The 22,311-nt window shown below is 38.6% G+C and overlaps 1 protein-coding gene across 1 annotated transcript in view; it reads left to right on the top strand.

The window, feature by feature from the left end:
- Positions 1 to 6,960: 6,960 nt before the first annotated feature.
- Positions 6,961 to 22,311, top strand: part of lrfn1 (leucine rich repeat and fibronectin type III domain containing 1) — a 54,929-nt gene continuing 39,578 nt past the window's right edge. The window contains exons 1-2 of the mRNA XM_053507092.1: positions 6,961 to 7,005; positions 21,776 to 21,855. The gene's annotated coding sequence lies outside the window, so the exon portion shown is untranslated. The remainder of the gene's footprint in view (positions 7,006 to 21,775; positions 21,856 to 22,311) is intronic.

Here is a 22,311-nt window from a genome sequence, read left to right as displayed (position 1 = left end):
CTTAGTAACAACCGGGTCAGGGTCACAATCACAGGGTTTAAACACGTTTAGGGAAAATGATAAAGGTAATTCATGGCTCAATACATTTAAATTAAAGACACAACATTCCACTTAAGTAAAAAATGTTGTTTTACATATGAATATGGCATCCATGTAACTACAATAAATAAATTTACTTCATATGTATAACTCTATTTAATATGTTTAACTTACTATTATTTAACTAGTTCCCTTTTTTTGCTTATATAATTTACTTCAACTATGGAAATTTCACCGTTCAAATAAATACATCTATGAATTCATTTTGCAATTAGGAAGCATTCACATTTATTAGAAAATATGTCCTCTTGCAAACAAACAAATGCAAACTAATTTAGGTGTAGGTCACACTTCTTTTGGTTTAAATCCAAGAAGAAGAAAGAAAAAAATGTAAAACATTTTTTGAAGAGTTCTAAATTCTCTTATTGCTGCCATTTAGAACAAACATATATTTAGTTTAACAAAATGTCATCAATTATTGATAAATTAATAGAAGTGAGTCTTACTACACAACCACCCCAACGACACCCCACCCCTCTTCATTGTACATAATAGAATCTATAATTCCAAAACCATGGCAATAAGCTGTTTAATAAACATTCTCTGTCATATTTTATGGTAATATTTCTTCCTTTATGTTTTCATGTTGCCTTTAAAAAGTGATTCTCCAATTTTTTAACTCATAATTAAAAAAAGAACCACACTGCAGGCATCCAAAAGGGTGACCCTCACATCGCAAGAAATAACACATTTGTAAAAAAAAAAAAGACATTTTTGCAATTTGGGCTTCAACATTTACTTTTTGTATATATTTATACATAGTTTATACGTACACTTAAAAAAAATAATTACAAAATGAGGTCCTTTAAAAAGTATTTTAATAAATGCCCTATAAAGGGTTAAGTAAAAGTCTAAATCTGTAATTAGTTGTTTTAAAGGGTGCCATTAAAAGAGAGAAAAAAAGTTGATGCTTTTCACTCCTTGAAACGTTAGTGACTAAAATGTGATGGTGCTGATTCCAGGCCAAACCACTATGTCATTTTGAAACTTTTATCGTTGCCAAGCTGCCGAGGAAACTGCTGACCTGAGACCTGTAATAACCAGACATTATGGCATATGCCCTATCGTTCTTTATGTATGTGTTATTAAGGGGAAAGTAAGCTCAAGTGAGTATCAGGACCACAGGAGGATGAGGTGTACTTTACACTGGTTATTTCACCTTATTTCAGGCTGGCAGCTTTCCTGGAAAAAGATAAACTGCAAAAAAAGAAGAAGAAAATAAAGTGCTGACACGCAGCTCTGCAGGTTTGGGTATGTTAATGCAAGTCCAGAGGAGATTTGTAGGCCACAGCAGTGAGCTTGGGTTCTTCGCAACTTGGCCATTGTGCATCAGCCTCATGCTTCGTTCTGTAGTTTATTCGTATGCATATATCGCCATCATTCTTTCATACGTTCACAACTTTTCTATTGAGGCTTTTTGGGCTCCTGAGTAATGACTGATTCTAACCTGTGGACTATCACGTAGAACATTTGGATATGTACAAATACTGAATTAGGGCTGCAACAACGAATCAATTAAATCGATAAAAATCGATTACTAAAATAGTTGGCAACGAATTTCATAATTGATTCGTTTGTGTCACGCGACGTGGAGACATTTGATTATTAAAAAAAAAACTTCAGTTGAGCGCGGAGTGGAGTGAACACACGCGGTCTTGTGCACTAATGCTAGCAGAGTTCGGCGTCTCTTAGACAGGGCGGAGCAAAAATAAAAAAATACAAGCGGAGGTAGAGGAAAGATACATGGCGGCGGATGCTGGGTCCTAGTGCGCGTCTCTTACTGGTATAATTAACATCCGTGTAAAACATTTTAGTTTGTGTCTCTATGCGTGTGTGTACAGTGCACGTGTAAAGCAAAACATGCATATAGACAAGTCTCATTAGAGACGTTAAAAATCTATTTTCTCTCTCTGCTCAAGACTTAGCCTGGTGTGTTTATGTGTATGTGTGTCTGTGTGCGCGCGCGTCATTGTTATGCCCTAAAATGCCCCTCTGCCATGGATTGCCCCCTCAACATAATCGCTATCAAATATTGTATTAGAACATAAATTAATTAATAAATTTTAATTAGAACATTAAAAAATAAATAAATAAATAAATAAATAAATAACCGACAGACTAATCGATTATTAAAATAATCGTTAGTTGCAGCCCTATACTGAATATAACCTTGGATTACAAGCTACATAAAGTATTGGCACCCTTCCACTACATTTAACAAATGGCGAGCATCACTCAAAAAACATAATTCAAATATGGCTAAAGGGATTTTCACATCTTCTGTTTTTATTTATTCGGCATTGTTTTTGGCCATGACGGTGTGATCCGCATTTTTCTTTTTTTAACCTCAACTATAATATAGAAGTTTTTCATAAGATGTTTTAATGTAACCATATTTGGTTCATACTGTACTAGCATGTAGTGTACATCCAAGTAAGACTAAAGCTTAAATTAGTTACGCACAGTGTTTGTTTATTTGTCCTCTAGTCTTCATCAGGTTCCGTTTCTAATTAGTCGTTGGTGGAAGTTTTTTGGTTGGAGGTTTGTTTCTCGCCCCAGCACTGACACAGAGGTGTTTACAGCTCCAGCATCACCCACTCCATCCAACATTTCACTATAAAAAAATATAGTATTATATAATATTGACTTGCACATGTAATCTATTTCATAGGAATCACATTTATTGCATGTGTAATTAAATTGCATACAATTCTTTCAAATGTTTCATATTTCGTCTTCAAATAATCCTGGGTATTGAATTTTGTCCTGTCAAAACACTTTGAAGATTATTACAAAAGTGCATTCGCTCATTATTATTATTCCTTAACTATCTTTCCAGCACAATGAATATAGTTGCATGACAGAGAACATTCTTTTGTCTTGTGTTTCATCCAAATTACTTGAAAGAAAAAAAAAAAAGCATTCTGAAGCACTCTTGAAATTGCACATCAGTCACAGGTCACTAATAAGACATTTATTTATAACTAAATCTTTTTAGTGTTTGCAATGCATTAATTAATTTAATGATTTTTCAATGAAAATAAATTCATGCAGTGTAAAATGGAATAAAATGTGAAATAATAGTAAGAATAATACAATGTGTAATCTATTTGTAAGATAAACATGCACTCTTGATGGTCTAAGCGGAATGAAAATATGTGATTTTCAAATTGTTTGTCGTATTTGAGTCGGTTTAAAAAAAATATTTGGAACATTTAACTGCTGAAAAAAAATCGTTTTAATAATACCTTTAAATTACAAACCCTTGTGTTCTGACCATCCAGATGTGACCATGCTTTGCTTGTAAAGTCTGTTTAGTTTATGAATAAAAAAGTAACAAATATTTCATGCATTTCATTAATTCATTACTAAGTGACTATTTTTCCCTTGTTTGTTTTTATTTTTTATATAATAATTAGCAGCTCAAACTAGTTAAAAAAACATTTCCACTCTTGAAATCTCCATTTTGCTAGCTTTATTCACGTTCAGTAGTAACGTGAATAAATCTAGCAAATTAAAAGTAATTTTAAGGTGGTATTGCTGTGAACTGCAAGAAAAGCATTTCACTTTGCTGTAATGTACATGTGACAAATAAAGGCGTAACTTGACTCAACCTTTAGGATCAGAACAGTTATGTTTCTCATGGTAGTTAGATGAAGTTTCTTAAGGAGAATCATTACTGGTGATGAGACACGGATCAACATCATCAAGTTCAAGTTCAAGTTCAAGTAGGCTTTATTGTCATTACAACCATATACAGTAAGTACACAGTGAAACGAAACAACGTTCCTACAGGACCAAGGTGTTACATGCAACATACATTTACAACATAAATTAACATAGACACTAAACTAGCTAACCAAGAGGCCTAGTTAGCTGGCTAGCAGAGACAGGACAGAGAGACCTAACATAAATTACAACATAAATTAACAAAAAGCTAAGTATAACTACAGGTTTTATAGACAACATAAAGTGCACGTGCCATTGTGCAAACAAGAGCAACAACAAAGTGACAGTGCAGGACACGACATAACAGAACATAAAATATGGTGTTGAGGTAGTGGGGAAACATAAACATTCCTTAACACAGCCGCAAGAATTGAGGAATCAGTGCATTACAATCACTACAATCCTGAGAGTAAACGTCAGAGTGTGGAACGGAAACATCCACAATCGCCGACCGAGAAAAAGTTCAAAAGTCGACCATCAGCTGGAAAATTCAACGCTTACAGTTTTCTGGGATTCTCAGGGGCCAGAAGTATTGGAACATTATCAGGAAAAATGTTCAACAGTCAACAGTGCTCGTTACAGTGAACAGTGACGCTTATTGAAGAGCTGAGGACTAAACTTTAGATTAAAAAACAGAGGACTGATATCCGAGAGCGATGTGATCTCGACTGATGATGTATGCCCGCTGACTTCTGCCAACACTGTCAACACTCTGAGGTGGTAAAGCTTCCTCACTGTAGTCCTGATCTCACTTCATCCTCTTCCCCTGATAGCAGAACTACAAGGACAGAGATGCACTTTTGAATCTCTGATGAAGAACTGAGGACAGCGGTGCATTCGTGGCTCACAGCTCAGACTAAAACATTTTTTAATGAGTTAATACGAAAGCTTGTTGACATATGGACGAAATGTATTAAGAGATTATATTGGAAAATGTATTTATAGGCAGATGTATTTGTTTTTGCTAAAAGTTAATAAAATTAAACAGCCTAAATTAAACTGACTCAGCCTCATTATTTACATTTCTGTACAGACTTCAGTGTACAGGGTGTGGCTGATTATCACCTAAAAGAGTAATTTGTGTTTATTTAGTTAAAAAAAAATATATATTTAAATATAAGTAATGGCAAACATTGTAGATGATTGGTATTTTTTGTCTTGAATTTTTTGTGTATCAGCTGTTATTTTCCCATTCATGGATTTTTTTTTCTCATTTAAAGTCTTCAGTCTGTTATTCGTAATGAGAACAAAATCATCCACGTACAGACATCCGACATGCACCATTACACCTCCCCGTGATCCACGCTCGCTCGATCTTTACTGCAGTCCGAGAGACTCTGTGCCCTTTAATTGGGTTTTATTCTCCATTAAGGTGCATTATCTGGACCGTTCTGTTCTCGGCTCATCTGTAACGCAGCGTTAACGGCGTACGGGATTAGCCTGCAGCTAAATCGCTCGCTACACCATACCGTCTGTAGGGAGCTCATAAAAGCTGCCCTATATACTGTAAGGCTGTAATGTACAAATGACATGCTTTTGCTCTTCTCTTCTTGCTTCCTAACCATTTTTGGAACCATTTTCTATTTCAGTTTATGTTCCTGAGTGCGGTTTCATTAGCATAATGGTCTTTTGTTCTGATGCAAAAGTGCGCATCATTAACGCCACACAGAAACAGCAACTGATTCATTTTTTTAGAATCTCAAAAAAAAAAAAAAAATGTATATATATATATATATATAAAAGTATTGACTCACCTGCCTTCACATGTGTAAGAACTTGAGTAACATGCAATTCTTAATCAATAGGGTTTAATATGATGTTGCCCCCCCCCCAACATATGTATATATATATATATATATATATATATATATATATATATATATATATATATACATACACTGTACACACACACACACAAACTTTTTTTAAGGAAAAAATTTACAAATATTTTTACATTTAAAATCATTACAAAAAGCGTGACAGCCTAATTTTACATTTGATTACTTTTACTTTTTACTACTCAAAAGAACTTTATATAAATCATTAGAATTTCTGTTTTAAAAATGTTAAAAGGTAATTAAATAAATAAATTGATAAATGATGGCTTAAGCACCAGTAAGTAAGGCTAATAATTTTTTTAATATGTCAAAAATTAAATGTATATTCCAAATAATTAGATTATACATTTTAAGTATATCTTTGTTTAATTGCTGTTTGTTTTGGGTTTATGGAATCTTGCTCTATATAAAACCCTAACCCTCTTGTAAATTAATTTATTAATTACTTAATTTTTTATTCATTATTTTATAATAAAATGTTAAAGCATGCCATTTTAAACTATGATTACTAAACTTAACTAAAACATTTATTTATTTATTTATTTTCCTCCCCCGATTTTTTCCCCAATCTAGTCGTAGCCATTTCCTCCCCGTCACTAGGGGGCTCCCACATTAGGGCTACTATCACCACTTAGTCGGGAGGGCGAAGGCTATCCCGTGTTTCCTCCAAACCGCATGACGTCAGCCGGGGCGGAGTAACACACTTGGAGGAAAGCGCTAGCCGCTCCTTCCGCGTGCGTGAGCTCACAGACGCCCCTGATTGGCTGTAGAGCCGTGATTAATGTGGGAGCGCAAGTACCTCTCATCCCTCCCCCCTGAGAGAGCTCGGCCAACCAGCGATCCCCGGATGATAGGGAGAGCGCTTTACCACTGGGCCACTCATTTAAATATCTGTACTGTATATTGTATGTAAAGTTGTCTTTTTTCACAAATTACAAATGAAAAATTAAAGTTTTATTCTCTGCTAACAAACTAGTGTGCTAGCCTGTTAAACAGCTCGTCCTAAAAGCGAATTATTTGTTGTGTTTGACTTTTTCTAATGAGACGAAGTTCCTCTGTCAGCTTGAAGGTGGCAGTTAGATGTGAGCGAGTGCAGACCATCGCGTACTGTACATTTACACTGAACAGATGGCAAAAAAAAAAACAAGTGGCAGAAACATGGGAAAACAAAAGCAGTGCATGGCATGATGGGAAGTGGAAAAGAAAAGATGAGGAGGAGAACGCTAGCATAAAGGCAAGAACGTGGCAGATTTCACGACGGTATTCATGTGTGTTTTCGTGTGTTTGTGTTTGCAGGAGCTCCGATAGTTCCCTCAGGACCTTCACACCGTCTGAGGAGGTAGGAGAAGGTGCTCTTCCTGCTGTATGAATGAAAGGTGGATGAAGGGAAGGATGCTGGAGCTGCCACAGGGTCTGTGCTAAGCATGCGCGTTATAAGGGTCAGCATTGTTAGCATGGGTCACGTTTAGCGCTTCCAGAGATCCATATATGGAATAAACCAAAAGGGTCAGAAGTCATGATATAGAAAAAAATTAAATAATAATACCTGTGTCCAGCAAGTTGCATTAAACAACTAATTCATTGATATATTTTTTTTAAACAACCCTGGTTCTGGATTCTGATTGGTCAAAATTTCCCTATACCGTACAGCACGCTTCTTCTAATATGTTATTATTACTATAGCAACAAGGCTTGTGCAGTCCACTTCTAATAATGAATGTATTTTAAAAATGTGGAAGAAGTCTCCAGTGTCAGTGTTTTGTAGCCGTGTACTGTATCTTATAAAATTAGCAATAGCATAAAAAACAAAAAAACTAAAACAGAGAAACTATATGAATGTGCTCAATAAGGAGAAAAACAAGAATGCTGGGACTGAAGGGTGGCGTGAAAATACGATTCTCAAACTGTGCACACAACAGAGCACCTGGGAGACTTCGGTGTTGTTCAATTATTCTATAGTGTATTAGCGATATTCACCGTTTTGTTAAAATGCTACGCTAGCTTTTTGAAACTAGCGTAAACAAATGATAAATAAACACGTGTTTCCAGGGAGACGCGGCTGTCAATCATTCTGCTTTCTGACATGCCCAAGCGATGCTTTTAAACACAAAACATTTCCGTACGTAATCTTTATCTACAGTAGCACTTTTCCGACATCCCGCAGCAATCTGTCTCTGTAATCCATGATTTCCCTTCATTTCTCCTCCCGATCCCTGTGGAGCGATAGTTTCTGTCATTTTCACGCCGACTCCTGAAGCGAATCCTTTGCTGCTACTATATGCTGCGTAAAGGTGACATTTTGCTGCTGTCATGCATTATAAATGGATCTGATGTAGTGGGAGAGAGTGGGGCACAGGCGGGGTTTAAGGCGTCCTCGGGGACTTCCGGACACTCGGACAGGTCGTTTTTACTGACAGAGCGTGTTAATTCTCACGCTGTTCTCCCTTCTCACAGTTAATTACAAATTTATTATGGTTCTCTCTTTTCGTCTCTCCAACAGCCTGCGCTTTTCTGCCGTTAGCATCTCGAGACACCATGCGTCGTTAATCACTACTGATGTATAGATTTCAAATTACATTGTGCTCCCAAGACATTCTGACTCTTTTGGCGTCCCAGAATTCCCCACCATCTGTTCGTTTTTCACTCCCACTTCCCTGATATGCTTTTTGCTTCATGATCTCGTTAATCCTGTTTCGGGAGATACAAGGCTAATGTCGCTAACAAGCAATGGACGCCTATGGCTACCAATTTAATAATTAAATCTATAAGTGTCAATTAGAGTGTTGCATGACCGTAATAAATAATGCAAACACTGTCATTCAAAAAGTAAAAAAATTGAATTAAACATACTCATTTACTTTTTTACTTAATTCCCTTTGTCTAGTTTTTCATTAACATTAAAATGTTAACATTAAAAAATTTTTATAATAATCTATATCCATGTCATAAAACACTAATTTAATTACATTATTAAGTTATATAAACAATAGTGCTTTTACAATCTTACAAATGTTTTGAATTTCTATTTAATTTTTTTCATAAGATTATTTTATTATTTTAAGATGCAAAACATGAAACTTAAATCATCCTTTAAAGTCTTGAAAGTTTTAGGAAGTGAACAAACACAACATACAGTATTTCTGTTGTGTTTTTTTTTATTTATTTCTACCGTTTAAGATTCAAAGAGATTTTATCCAAAAATCTAAAAGACATCCTTCTCTCTCTCTCTCTCTCTCTCTCTCTCTCTCTCTCTCTCTCTCTCTTCTTTCCGTGTGTTTTCTCCTAGAGGTGCAGGAGCCTGAGCACGGATAATGAGATCATAAGGGTGGCATAGTGACAGGAGTGTTCATTACTGCTCACAATATGATGCAAACACACTCCCACCTGGAGAGAGAGAGAGAGAGAGAGAGAGTGTGTTCAGGTTTAACGTTGTGTGTATGTCATGATGTCATCACACTCCTTTATTTCGTGGAATAAAATCCGATAGTGTTTTAGATCTGATCCACCATTTCTGACCTGTGATGCGATAGCTGTTCAATTTCGGTCTAATTACACACACACACACACACACACACACACACACACACACACACACACAGTATCCTAAAGCTTTGGCAGTACGAATGGCAATAAATGACTCTTGACTCTCGTGGGCAATTTACACGCTCAGCTGTCATTAGAGTAAGATTACAGATTCGGCTCGTTAACTACTTTAATAGTGAGAAGAATAAAAAAGCTGGAGCTGGATCTAACCAGATACCTCTATCTATCTATCTATCTATCTATCTATCTATCTATCTATCTATCTATCTGTCTGTCTGTCTGTCTGTCTGTCTATCTGTCTGTCTACCAACCAGAGGCCATTTTTTTATCTACCTGGGGTGCCAATACTTTAGTATATATCTATTTATCTACCTGTGTGTGCCAAATGTTTTGTATCCACCTATCCATCTCAGCAGCGTCAGTCTGTAAGGTTACAGTGAGACTCTGAGGCGCGGCAGTGAAGTGAGCGTACAGTAAACAGTAAACAGTAAACAGGAGTTATTGCACCTCGTGATCCTCAGGTTGGTATTAAAGTGTTGGCCAGATGTTCAGAGGAGTGAAGCGTGCGGGTAAAGACTCGGGGCTGAACAGCTGTAGTGAGCATTTTCTTTGTGTGTGTGTGTGTGTGTGTGTGTGTGTGTGTGTGTGTGTGATTTATGATATGGGTTTCACAGCTCTGGCTGAAGGGATGCGATTGATTTTGCTGAGTCGACCTGATGGATTTCTGCTCTCACACCTTTAAACAGCAAAACTTCTGCATAAATAAAGGTCACTCACACACGCACATAGACACACATAGACACACATAGACAGCAGACACACAAATGTTGCACAAACTACAGTATTTGTCATGTGACAAATAGAAGCGGTGTAATTGGCTCTTTATGGATGTGTCTCGTTTTGCCAAAAATCTGTAAGTTAAAATCTTCTACAGGAAGCCGGAATAATGATGTTTAAACTAAACAAATCAGAAGTTTGAATGTTTACGTAAGTAGAACAACTTTTAAGTCTGTCAGTAACAAAACCTTTAAGGATTATTGTGCGTATTAAATTTTTTAAGACAGCGAATAATTTTGCTTAAACTCTCGTGCGGAAGAAGAAACCACACCCCTTGGTTATGTGATTTGAGTTTAAGATCAGACTCCTTCATAAAGCGCTATGATGAAAATGAGTTTAGCTGACGAGACGATTCCACTGCGCTGCGTGCCAAAACACACGCTGAGCCTCACCTGCACATCGCATCAGTGATGGATCTCCTGAGTGTGTGCGTGTGTGTGTGTGTGCGCGCGTATGTTATGCAGCTCCAGCAGGGTGTGACATGAGACAAATTCTCAATAAATCTCATTTCGTGCTGAGACGAACGTCGCGTTGTGCTGAGGGAGAGGAATTTCATCAGAATTGAGATCAATAGTTTGGAGATTAAGAGAGAGAGAAAGAACGAGAGAAATATTTAATAAACGTAAACCATTTCCATGCTTGAAGAAATCAAATGTATTGAGACGACATTAGAGAAATGCAGCTGCTGCCTTTAAATAGTTAAAAGGTGGGGTTAGATTTGTACTGACCCTGTACACTAGATAAGGAAATGTGGGCGTGTCCTAAACCACATAGCAGATTTGTTATGTAGGCCACACACACACCATCATCGGACCAAAGCTCCTGGTCTAATGTTCCTGGGCAAAGGATCATCGTGTCTAGACTGAAATGAATAATTTAAGATTTCTGGTTTCTCAGGCTAATGTTCCTGGGCTTAAATATATAAGCTTGAAGTTTCTGAGCCGAAGTTCTTGGGTTAAAGGTCATTAATTTAAGTGCTGGACTGAAACATCTGGTCTGAAGTTTGTGGTCTAAACTTACCTAAGAGAACTTCCTGGGTTTAAGTGTCAAGGCTGACGTTCGTGGTTAAAAGTCCTAGGGTTCTTGAGCTTACATGTCAAACCTAAAAGGTTAGTGATAAAAAAATCATGAGGCAGACAGTTTGGTCTTCAATATCTTGGCTGACGTTCCTGAGCTCCAGTTTCTGGCTATATAAATCTCCAGGCTTTAAAATCTTTGGGATACAATCTGTGTCCTATGTTCCTTTTCCCTAATTCCTCGGTTAAAATGTCTAGTATACAGTTTCAGGTTCAATTTTCCTGGCTGTAAGTTCTTTGTCAGAGGTTTTTCTTGTTGTTGCAAGTGTGAAAATTAAAGTCGAGTAAGTTCCTGGGATTGAGTTACATTTACATTTAGGCATCTGTCAGATGCTCATATCTAGAGTCACATACTTGTACATGTGACAAGTGCTGTGAAGTTTCCATCATTAGTTATATCCTTCCACTGGTTCACTTGGTTACTAATTTGAAGTATCATCAGTCAAACACTGTAGGGAAGGAGTTATTGGCTTTACATCCTGGGTTCCTGGGGTTGCATTCTTGTATGTGAAGTTTATGGGGTTATGTGCCTATGTTTAAAATTCTCAGTTTCAACTCCTGAGCTCAAGTTTCTTGGTTTGAATTCTTTAATTTCAATTTCCAGGGCTTGAGTGTATCGGTTTGAGTTCCTGGGTTTGATGTCCTGTATTTGATTTCCTTTGTTGTTGTTTTTCAGGGGTTGGATCCCAGGCTTTGAGTCTCTAGGTTTGAGTTTGTTTGATTCAGGTCCATGGATTGGAGTTCCTCTTTGGGTTTTACCGGGGGTTCAACAGGGGTTTTGAGGCTGGGACTGAGTTGCTGGAATCCATTTCCCAGGTTTGCCTATCTGGAGTAGGGTTGCTTGGGCCCTGTGTGTGTGGGCTTCAATTCAGTAGATGTGAGTTACTAAGTTTTCATGCTCGGATTTGTGTTCTTCAACTGAAGTTCATGGATTTAAATACCTACTGTATAAGACTTAGTCTTTTGTTTAGTTTCCTGTGTGTGTGACTCTGACTTTGAGTTGCTAGGTTTGAGTTCCTAAGCAATATATAGGACTTTATTCAGGATGGTTAAATGTGGGTCAGTGTGAGGAACTAGTATGTATTTTGTTCCTCCCACTGAAAATGAAGTGAAACATTCCAGTAGTGAGAGAGGGAGATGGATTGTAAATGATAGTACATAGTGAAAGAATGGTAAAGATAATGGAGGGGTCTGACTGACAGCACAGCATAGCTTTCTCTCTTGCGCGCGCCTTTAATCAGGTTAAAAGTGCTCAGTAACTGCTGTTTTACTGTAACACTGACCTCAGTACACATTAGCCTCTGGTCTTCTGTAGCCGCTCATGCTGAAAGATACTGCCTAGGTGTCTATTTTTAGTTAGGTGTGTGTGGAGTGATGACTGAGGAACACTGTGGCTTCATTGTTCTTTGAGTCTTTTTCACATGGCCATGGTCTTGTATTGACTAGTCGGATCTTTTAGCTCACATGACTGACATCACAACTAAAAGTTCAATGCCGTTTTAAAGTCTAGACAGAGCTTATTAAGTAATATATTTTTTTTATTTTTGCAAAAAAACACAAGACAAGTCATGGACTTTTGCAGAACAAGGATCTTGGTTCAGTGTTCCAGAATATCAAAATTAAGACCCAACTGTAAAGTTCCTGATCTAAAGCCCATAGGCATGGTTCTATGTTTTTTTAAGAGAACGTTGATGCTAAACGAAATAAATAAAAACTTACACCAATGACCATAACATTAAAACCATTACATCATTGTATTGTTTTTGTTTTTGTTTTTTTACTGTCCTTACTTTATGGTTGCACGTTGTTATTTGCTGCTGTAATGTAGTTTTTGGGTTTGCCAACAGGGCAGCTCTGGCCCCTTGGGGCGTGGCTCCTCAGGACCTCAGGTGTCTGTCAGTGGATTCTTTGGGTGCAGTGGGTTGTGGGTGGGGCCTCCATTTATCGGCCTTGTTTGACCAGAGCATCCCATGGGTATCAATCGGATTGAGATCTGGGCAGTTTGGAGGCCAGATGGTGGCTTTGAGCTCTTCGCCCATTGGGTTGCAAGCGTTGTGGGCTATGGTGCACTGGGTGTTCTGGTCCCATTCTATTTCTTAGCTTAAATCTGCCTGGACAGACAGACAGAGAGACTTATGGACAGAAATGTTACTGATTTTTGGTCCTCCAATGTATGAAATGTAAAGATATCAATGAAAAGAGAGTTTTGACCAATGCACAGAGAAAACCTTTCTTTTATTTATATAGCTAATTTTAGCGCATATGAGCTAATAATAACAAGGCTAAGGCTAATCCTACACTCCAACAAGACACTGTTATTTCTGAAAATGTCTTTTTGAACACTGCATCCATGTGTCTGGCTGGCAACGTGCTCTGCATTCGGCTTTGCATTTCCGACTCTGTCGGGATCCTGCTGAGCGGCTCAGACCTGCTGGGAGAGCGTTCGGATTTCACCCCTGCGCTTCCAGCGCGCCACTTTACAAAAGCTATTCCGCCACGCACTCACGCAGCGTTACTGTGAGACTCAGCTCAGACGCCGACACGGACTTATAAAAGACAGCGAGAATGAAGCGAGAGAGGGAGAGCAAGAGAGAGAGAGGGAGAGAGGGAGAATTCCCGGGGTGCTGTCTGCGACTGAGACTGGCAGATGACTTTAAAGTCTAGGTGAAGCTTTAGAAAACTTTGACGCTTCTCTTTGATCTGCTCTAAAATTGCAAATTTTACAGAGAATCCGTCCATTGAAAACGTTGCAAGATAACATTAAATGTGATTAGCATTCCATTATTATGCTAATTATGCAAATACATCCCAGATCTCAGGTAAAATGATCTGGGAAGCATCTAAGCATTCTACTGGTCATAGTGACTCTAATACACTGCACGCTGAATTATTCTGTACTTTAATGACAGCTTAGCACATTGCTTTGTAGTGTCACTGCGTGTGTGTGAGGAGAGAGAGATGAGCTTTGATGAGATGAGTCATACACTTCGGCAGATAAAAATGTCACCAGCTCGTCCTACACTGACCCCTGCGTTATCTCACTACAGCAGAGGGGGTGAGGGGGGGGGCGGTGCACTGATGTACACCTTCATCATCATGGTAAGCAGGAGGAATGTTTTTTTGGGGTGAACATTTACATAAATGCTATAGGGAATGTTATTTAGCTTGTACAAAATTTTTGTACAATAGATTTCTCTGAAAGTCACCTTTTAGCCAAAATTAGCTCAACGTGTACTAGCTTTTTATCACCACCACCCCACCTCACCACACACACACACACACACACTGTCTGACTTTCATTATCCAACCAGCATTATCATATACCACAAATAAAGTTAAGATACGCTACACAAGCTCTTCAGCAGTCTGCACATCACTATATCGCAGTCATTCATCTCAGCTGTACGTTTTTATTATTGGAGCTCATCACCATGAGGAGGAGGTGAAAAGGTTATAAAATCACTGGCATTAAGCTGTAGGAGGAGAAATAAGGATGAGGGTGAGGACCAGGACGACGCTCAGGTAGCTGCCGCGGAGGTTTACTAGAGCAACAGAAGCGGTGTTATATAACTGAACTGGCTGTAAGTTCCTGACGCAGCTCGGAGCTCAGACTGTTCCAGTCGCCTTTTCGATTTGGAGTGTGCAGAACGGAGCGACGCAGATCCTGCACTCAGCACTGCTTTAAATTCCGGAATTTTTCTAAATAATATAAGCGGTAGAAATCAAATTGTAAAACAAAGCTGGTTTTTATTCAAAAACTTAATTTTTAGGGGGGAAATTCTAATACAGGAGTTCAGAAAAAAAGTACTTTAATGTGTGTGTGTGTGTGTGTGTGTGTGTGTGTGTGTGTAGGGGACTCGCCTTTCCATACCCATGTATACTCTATGTATACAGTACTGTATGTATACTCCATACAAAGTTACCGGAAGAACTCATATTCTTCAGCATGGTCAGTAAAACCTAACAGCTGATTTACTTATAGTACTGAGCAAAAGTCTCGGGCAGATACAGAAATATGCCACAAACAAAATATGCTTTCAGAAACATTTCTGCCATAAAGAGCGATAAAAAGTATTAAAATAAACAGTCAATATTTGAAGTGAAAACTCATTGCTTAAAATGAGGAGTTTTAGACACAGACTTGTGCAGTTCTTAAGTAAAATAGCTGTTAGGTTTTACTGAGCTTGCTGGAGTTCTTCTGGTAACTTTGTCACACTCGTTTCTTTCTATTTTTATACAAATCCCAGGAGCGTACAATATGTTTTTTGTTCCCATCTAAAAAATGGTCTGTCTTGTACTATATACTGTATATATTTTTTATTTACAGCCATGCATGTATTCTCCTGTAATGTTATTTATGAATACGTTTTTAAGTTATACACGGAAATACTGAATATTTTGTACATAATTATGCAGACATGATAAACATATATAATTTAGCAGGTTCGACCCTACTGTATGTGCACGGGTGGCACCGACACGAGGCGAGGTCTTACGGGGAAAAAGGGTAATTTATTTAGGTAAATTGGGAAGGAAAGGGTAAAAGGAGGGAGGATGGATAGAAAGGGAAGGAAAGAATGTGCATGTGCAGGTCTGGTGGGCCGTACCCTACTGAAATTCAGTAGGTGAGTGGTGGACAACGGGCAGAGTGGCAGCATGGGCCCGCGTGGACAGCAGCTTCTGCCTCCATCCACTCGCGCTGATTCTGCTCTCGGCGGATGGCCGGACCAGCCCCCAACATAAACATTTCTCCTGCACCTGCAGGTTATAAATAGGAGTGAACCAGAACATTCCTCAGATCTTTTTGTCTCCAGGACCATATTATGTTTGCGTGTGATGTGTGCAATCGAATTTAAAAGTATTAACTCACCGAAATGGTGGAGTTGTAGATCTGTACCTCCGCATGATAGATCACTTCAGAGCGCGATCTCCACACTTTTGTTTCAAATGCTCGCATTCTTAAAAAAAATTCATGCATTGTGGCGCATTCCTGGGGTTAAACAGTGCAATCTGGCAGGTGCGCACGAGACGGAATTCCCCCTTACTTTTGCGCTCTCACCGGATCAGGACGTTGTCTATTCACTTCTCAAGCGTGCATCGGCGCTTCTTGTGAATGGATAGAAAAGACATACTCTCGCTCCTGCGGGTATGGAGGAGTTACTGCAGGTAAGTAATGCACGCGATCGATCGATCGCATATCGTATTTGGCCGCGGAAGCTGGATTTTTCCCAAGCGCTCAAAAGTTAGACGACACTTTCTGTCGGATGGCCGGGGGAGGAGCCTCAGAGGCGCTCTCTCTCTCTCTCTCTCCCCCTTTTTTGGTAACTTCCATGACGAGTTAACTCTTTCATGGAATAGCCTTATTCATCCCGTGTTTTTCATGCCATCAACTTCAATTTATTCGAATATTGTTGATACGAAGGCACGGTTATATGATGATGTCCCAAGAGATGATTGTGGGCTATCTCTCTCCTGGGACATCATCCTCCCTGAAAAAGCACACACTCCCCACCAAGTCACGTAGACTGACATCTTTTCTGGTGGGGAAAAGCTTTCAGGCAGCTGATCAGGCTGGTGCTCTATGGCGGGTTTGCAGGTTTACCAGGCTGACCTGCTGAAAGACTTGAGCATTGGCGGGCCTCTTCAATGGTGTTCCTGGAATTACGCCGAGCCACAGACCTGTCTCTTCCTGCAGGTGCGCTTCATCAGATGACATCACCTGACCGAGGTTATATATGACAAGATTTGGCGTGTTCGATACACACATGCTTCACAACCGGCAACACAGAAAGATGTCCCTTTAGCGTTTTCACGCAGCATCTTGTTCCCGCTTTTTTAGGGAACAGGGTTACAGCAAAGTACCCCGAGACGATTTTATATATTTACAAAGACAACCCTAACCCTAACCCACAGCATGCCCCCTAGTGGTGCCATCTAGCGTTCATTCAATGTTAACTCATCATTATGTAGTCAACGTTATTCTTATGTCATGTCATCAAGGTAATTCTTACTTTCACAAACAACCTGAAACACTGCCAAATCAACGTTACTGAAATTTTGACAATTAAAAAACCCTGGGATTACTGGGGATCATCAGCCATACATTCACCTTAGTCTATCTTACACACTTTAGCAACTTTTGTATAAAACGTGTGTATAAAAATCTTGTAAACTTCAAGAGAGCAAGCGTTTATAGCTAAAGCGAGAACACGGACTCTTGTTCGATCTTGTTTCTTGGACATTTAATGTTCAGTAACTATAAATGGAAAAAAATGTCTGTGGTGTCGCTATTTAATTAACACAAACGTATTAGTCCTGGCAAATTCCTCTGCACTGATTTATTTTCTTAAGAGCACTGCACATGGTGGTTAATTACTTGGATGCTAACCGCTCACCCGTAGCTGGATTTTTATTAGCTATGAGCTTTTTTTTATGGTGGACGCTTCTTATGAGGGACGAGAAGGCATTAACATATCGCTTCAGGAATCATGCATCGGTTGCACGCATGGAATTGCCCTCGGTATTACAAACCGATGTTAGGTTTGTGTGAGTCGCTGCAGCTTTCTTCATGCATAAAGTCTTCTTCAAACTGAAGGAAATGGGAGAAGAGAGGGGAAGGCGGGTGTGACGAACAACAACAATTACAACAACAATGTGTCCCGACTGACCTGGACACTGTCACGTTTTTCCGTCTCAAAACAACCCAAATAATTTTTTCTTTCTTTCTTTTTTAAAATGCTTGTCATGAAAGCCGTAGCAGAAAGAAGTGCCAAGAAGGATGTCTTTCTGCTACAATTACTTTAATTAGATTAGTCCTAATGACAGGCTTTTATGTTCTGTCAGACCTTGTGGTGCGACTGTTTCTGGAATGTTGTTTCATAACGGAATTAAAACATTCAGTCTAAAACTGAGGATTTCACCATTTAGTGCACAAGCATTTGAAATCTTCCTTTTTGTAAAGACAAAAACAACTCAGCCCTTTAATCATGATGCCCCTTTTTTTCTTCTTTGACTCCACCTTGACACCGTTCTTTGTTCTTCTTGTTATTCGAAAAATAAATGCTTGTTATGAAACCAGCAGGACGAGGTGGCATTGTTATGAGCCGTGTCCTTCAGAAGCATTTCATCTCAGCAAGGACAGATTTCAGCTTGGGAGCTTTTGCATCAGTCACGACGAAACAATACTAAAATTAAAAGTCAATCCAGAGAACATCCTCGTAGGCTGTATGGAGTGAAGCGTATCTGCTTTTTTCTTTTAGGGTCATACTGCTCTCTGTATTCCCTCTACACTTGTTAGGAAGTGGTGTTTTTTTGTAAGTCAGAACAAAATCCAAGGTGGCATTACTTTTACAATTTTTTATATATATAAAACAACAGCCTTAAACAAACTTAAACTCAAATGATGTTCTCCACTAGTGTAATAGTGCAATAGGTCCAATAGGTAGTGAAGATAGCCTGGCACCACTACTGTATGTATTTCCCTCCGTAGGGAGCAAATATAGTAAACAGGAAGCTGTGGGTTTTTTTTGGCAAATGCAAACTTAAAACCTAATTGTGACTGTTACTTACTGTGTCTGTTAATGTTGCAGCTGAAATATTACTTACTCTAGTTTGTGCATTCTGGCATCGCTAAATTGTCTGAAACATCACTGTTCCCATGTCTTTAGGAAGCAGGGTGTTTCTAAAAGTTCCTGAAATGTGCTGAAACACACTTTAAATGCAAATGATCTACCGTCCCTCCACCATGCCCTTTGTGGAAGTGCACATTTCTAGCCAGTCATAATACAGGAAAGAGAACTTTTCTGGAAAATGTGGATTCCTGCCTGGGAGACGGACCAGAGGAGGGGTTATGCTCGCACCCTTTTTGCCTGGAATGACATTATAGCATGCACGAAACTGGAATATTTTATTCAAACACATTTGTGGGCAAAAGTGAAAAAGAAATAAGGAAAAGGAATTGTTTTGTTTCCTATTTTGAGGGGAACCACACACACACACACACACACACAAACACACACTGGTGACGGTGTATTCAAAAATGATCAAAAAGTGATTTTTGCATTACTTTAAATCCGTAGATACGCTCGATATACAATGAAGGAGGAACACAGCCCTAATTGAGGAGGTACATTTTCATGCAGATGTTCTGATGATCAGGTGAGACCTTAGATTAGACGCTGTTTGGATCCTTTATTATCATTCATATAAATTTGTGTAAGGTATGGGTGGCTGATTATTTAGTAACCCGTCAATCAGAGCCGCTTTGACTAATCACAGACATCTTTTGAGGGCATGCAGCTGTGGGTGACCAAACTGGGAGAGAATGGGTTAAAAATCCTCCCAACAAAATGACTAAATCAACAAATTAGCGGATATTTACTGTTATTATGAATATTGACTCAGGTCGAGGGTCAAGATCTCAGGTCCAGAGTCCAGGTGGAGATTTAATCCTTCGACCTTATGATCAATAGGGCTGATGGTTAAACTGCTGAGCTTTGTATTGTGTTGCATTTTAACGGAAATCCATGAGCGGTGCTTTACCCTGAGCTTGCAATAAGCCCCAACGAGTCTGTTTCATAATATACTTAATTTTTCATCACATTCTACTTTGCAGTCCCTCAAGTCAGAGTGATGAAATATTGATGATGAGATGTTATTGTCCTGACATTGAGACTCATAGCGCCCCGGCGTAGTTTCGTTATTGTGTCGTCGCATTATGATGTTTTCCATTATGTTCGGTTGTAAGCACAGCTTGTACTCTTAAAAATGATGTCGCAATAAGCTTCTGAATAATATTGTTAGTATCTCATCTCTCTATTTCTTTTCTTCTTTTTCCTTTACTTTTCCCATCAACAGAATTATAGTCTAGAGCCTGGCGTTGTTCTATGCCGCTGCATGTAATACAATTAGCTCCACATTACAATGGGCAAATAAGCCAGAACAAGACAAGAGCTACAACAAAAAGAGGTGCTCAGTAGGGAAATGAAAAATAAAAATGGAAATTACCAACCCTCCCGAAAAGAAAAAAAAAAATCTAGAAATAGCTCATAAATCTCAGACGAGTCGCAGGAAGATGCAGAGAAAGTAATAAAGGTGACAGAGCTTATACATGGGAATATAACGAAAAACTGCTGAGTTTAATAACAAAGATTCAATATATATACTCAACAAACTGTCCAAGGTGCAATAAGAGCACACATGGCAATAAAAAGAAGTCCAAAACTCGAAAACAAACCCACAGACAGCAGAAATGTCTAGAATTAAGACAAACAAGTAAACTAGAACAAGCAGTGAGAGAATAAAAGGCAGAAAAATCCAGCAGATCTTTAGGGACACTTTAGATCACCGAAAGAGTGCGAGTAAGGCCCTGTACAGGGACGTGGGTGTGGCATTGGAGGCATATATTAAAATTTAGGGTTGGCATAGAGTGAGTCCATATATGGAATTGTAGGTGTGTCATTTTGGACTTATATAGAAATGTTGGTGTGCTCAGTGAATATAGAGTTGTAAATATGGGGCACTGGGGTTATACAGTATATGGACACATGGGTGGGGCAGTGAACCAATATTTGCAAATGAGGTTGGAACAGTAAATCCACATATGGAAAACTAAGTGAGACAGTGAATCTATATATACACATGTGGGTGGGGCAGTTGATCTATATATGGAAATGTGGGTGGGTCAGTAAATCCAGATATGGAAATGTGGGTCAGGCAATGTACTGACCCACCAAATATAGTCAAAAATAGAAATGTCTAGTGAATATAGAAGAGTAAATATGGGGCACCATGTAAACATATATGGAAACATGGTTGTGCCAGTGAATCAATATTTGTTAATGAGGTTGGAACAGTAAATCCGCAAATGGAAAAGTGGGTGAGAAAAGGAATCATATTTGGAAATGTAGGTGAGGCAGTGAATCCAGATTTGGAAATGTGGTTAGGGTAGTAAAGCCATTGGTGGAAATGTTAGTGAGATAGTAAATTCAGATGGAAATGTAGATGGGGCAGTGAATCAATATGATTAAATTGAGTAGGTAGCGCATTGAATGCACATATGGAATTAAGTCATACAGAGTACATATATGTAAATATGGGTGTGGCATTGAAATCATTAGGTGAAATGCAGGTGTGGCTGATTGCATATACTGTATGTAAATGCGGCTGTGGTATCAAGTATATTCATGAGGTTGTGGATGTGAAATTGAACCTGCAGTGTTAAACATGGATGTCGTTTATTGTGTTTGGGTTTCTGGGTTTGGTTTTGAATCTACTCTTTGCATGGCGAAGTGGGTGTGGCATTAAATGTATACATAGACATGTAGCATCAGTCAAGTCCACATAATAAATTGGGTTTATGTTCCAGTTTATATACTGTATGTAAATGTAGATGATAAATGGTACAAATATGGAATTGTGGGTGTGACTTTAAATCCATATACTTGCCAGTGTTGTTAGTGTTTCATTCATTCTATGTTTTGTCTTGTAGCTGTGTGACCACATATATAGTCATACTAGGTCAATAAAAGGTGGAGTTGCTAAGGTGGAGAAATATGGAACGTGAATAAGGTCAAAACAAGTCCAAAATCAAACATCATGTTAGACAAAAATAACAGTGCTATACACTAATATCTTTCTTTCTTTGTGTTTTAGGTGGCATTGATCGAACTATCCAGACTTCCCTAGTAGAACGCATGATGAGATGAGAGACACAGGAAGAGCCTTCATCTCTGGTGAGTGTTATAGCGCGTTTTAATTGCTAGCAGCGATGCAATTCAACGAAACCAGCTAATTTAATAAGGACTTACACCAACCCACAGGGAGGGAAAGTGGGAATAGTGCAAAAGTGGGCGGGGCTTTGTGCCATGTTAAAGATGAGTACTTAGATTCATGGAAATAGAAAGCATATAATTTAAGACTGGCATTACCTCATGTAACTACAAAGGAGAAGATCTTTAAGGGTTTAACCTGCATGAGAACAGAGATTTTTTCATTTAATACATCTTTTTATTTCGAACAAAATTCTTTAACAAAACATGGTGCTTGACCAGTGAATTTGACCTCGTTTTTATGATTCAGTCATTTTATACCCCACATGTCTGGAATGGTAATTTTCATAAATGCCCATTTTCCTACTGATGGGATTGGAACAGTTCCCAGAACAAAAATCAAAGTGATTAGACGACCTG

Source organism: Clarias gariepinus, chromosome 11 (assembly GCF_024256425.1).
Source record: "Clarias gariepinus isolate MV-2021 ecotype Netherlands chromosome 11, CGAR_prim_01v2, whole genome shotgun sequence".
Classification (NCBI taxonomy): domain Eukaryota; kingdom Metazoa; phylum Chordata; class Actinopteri; order Siluriformes; family Clariidae; genus Clarias; species Clarias gariepinus.
Note: the sequence above shows the minus strand (reverse complement) of the source record. Positions and strands in the feature narration are given on the sequence as shown.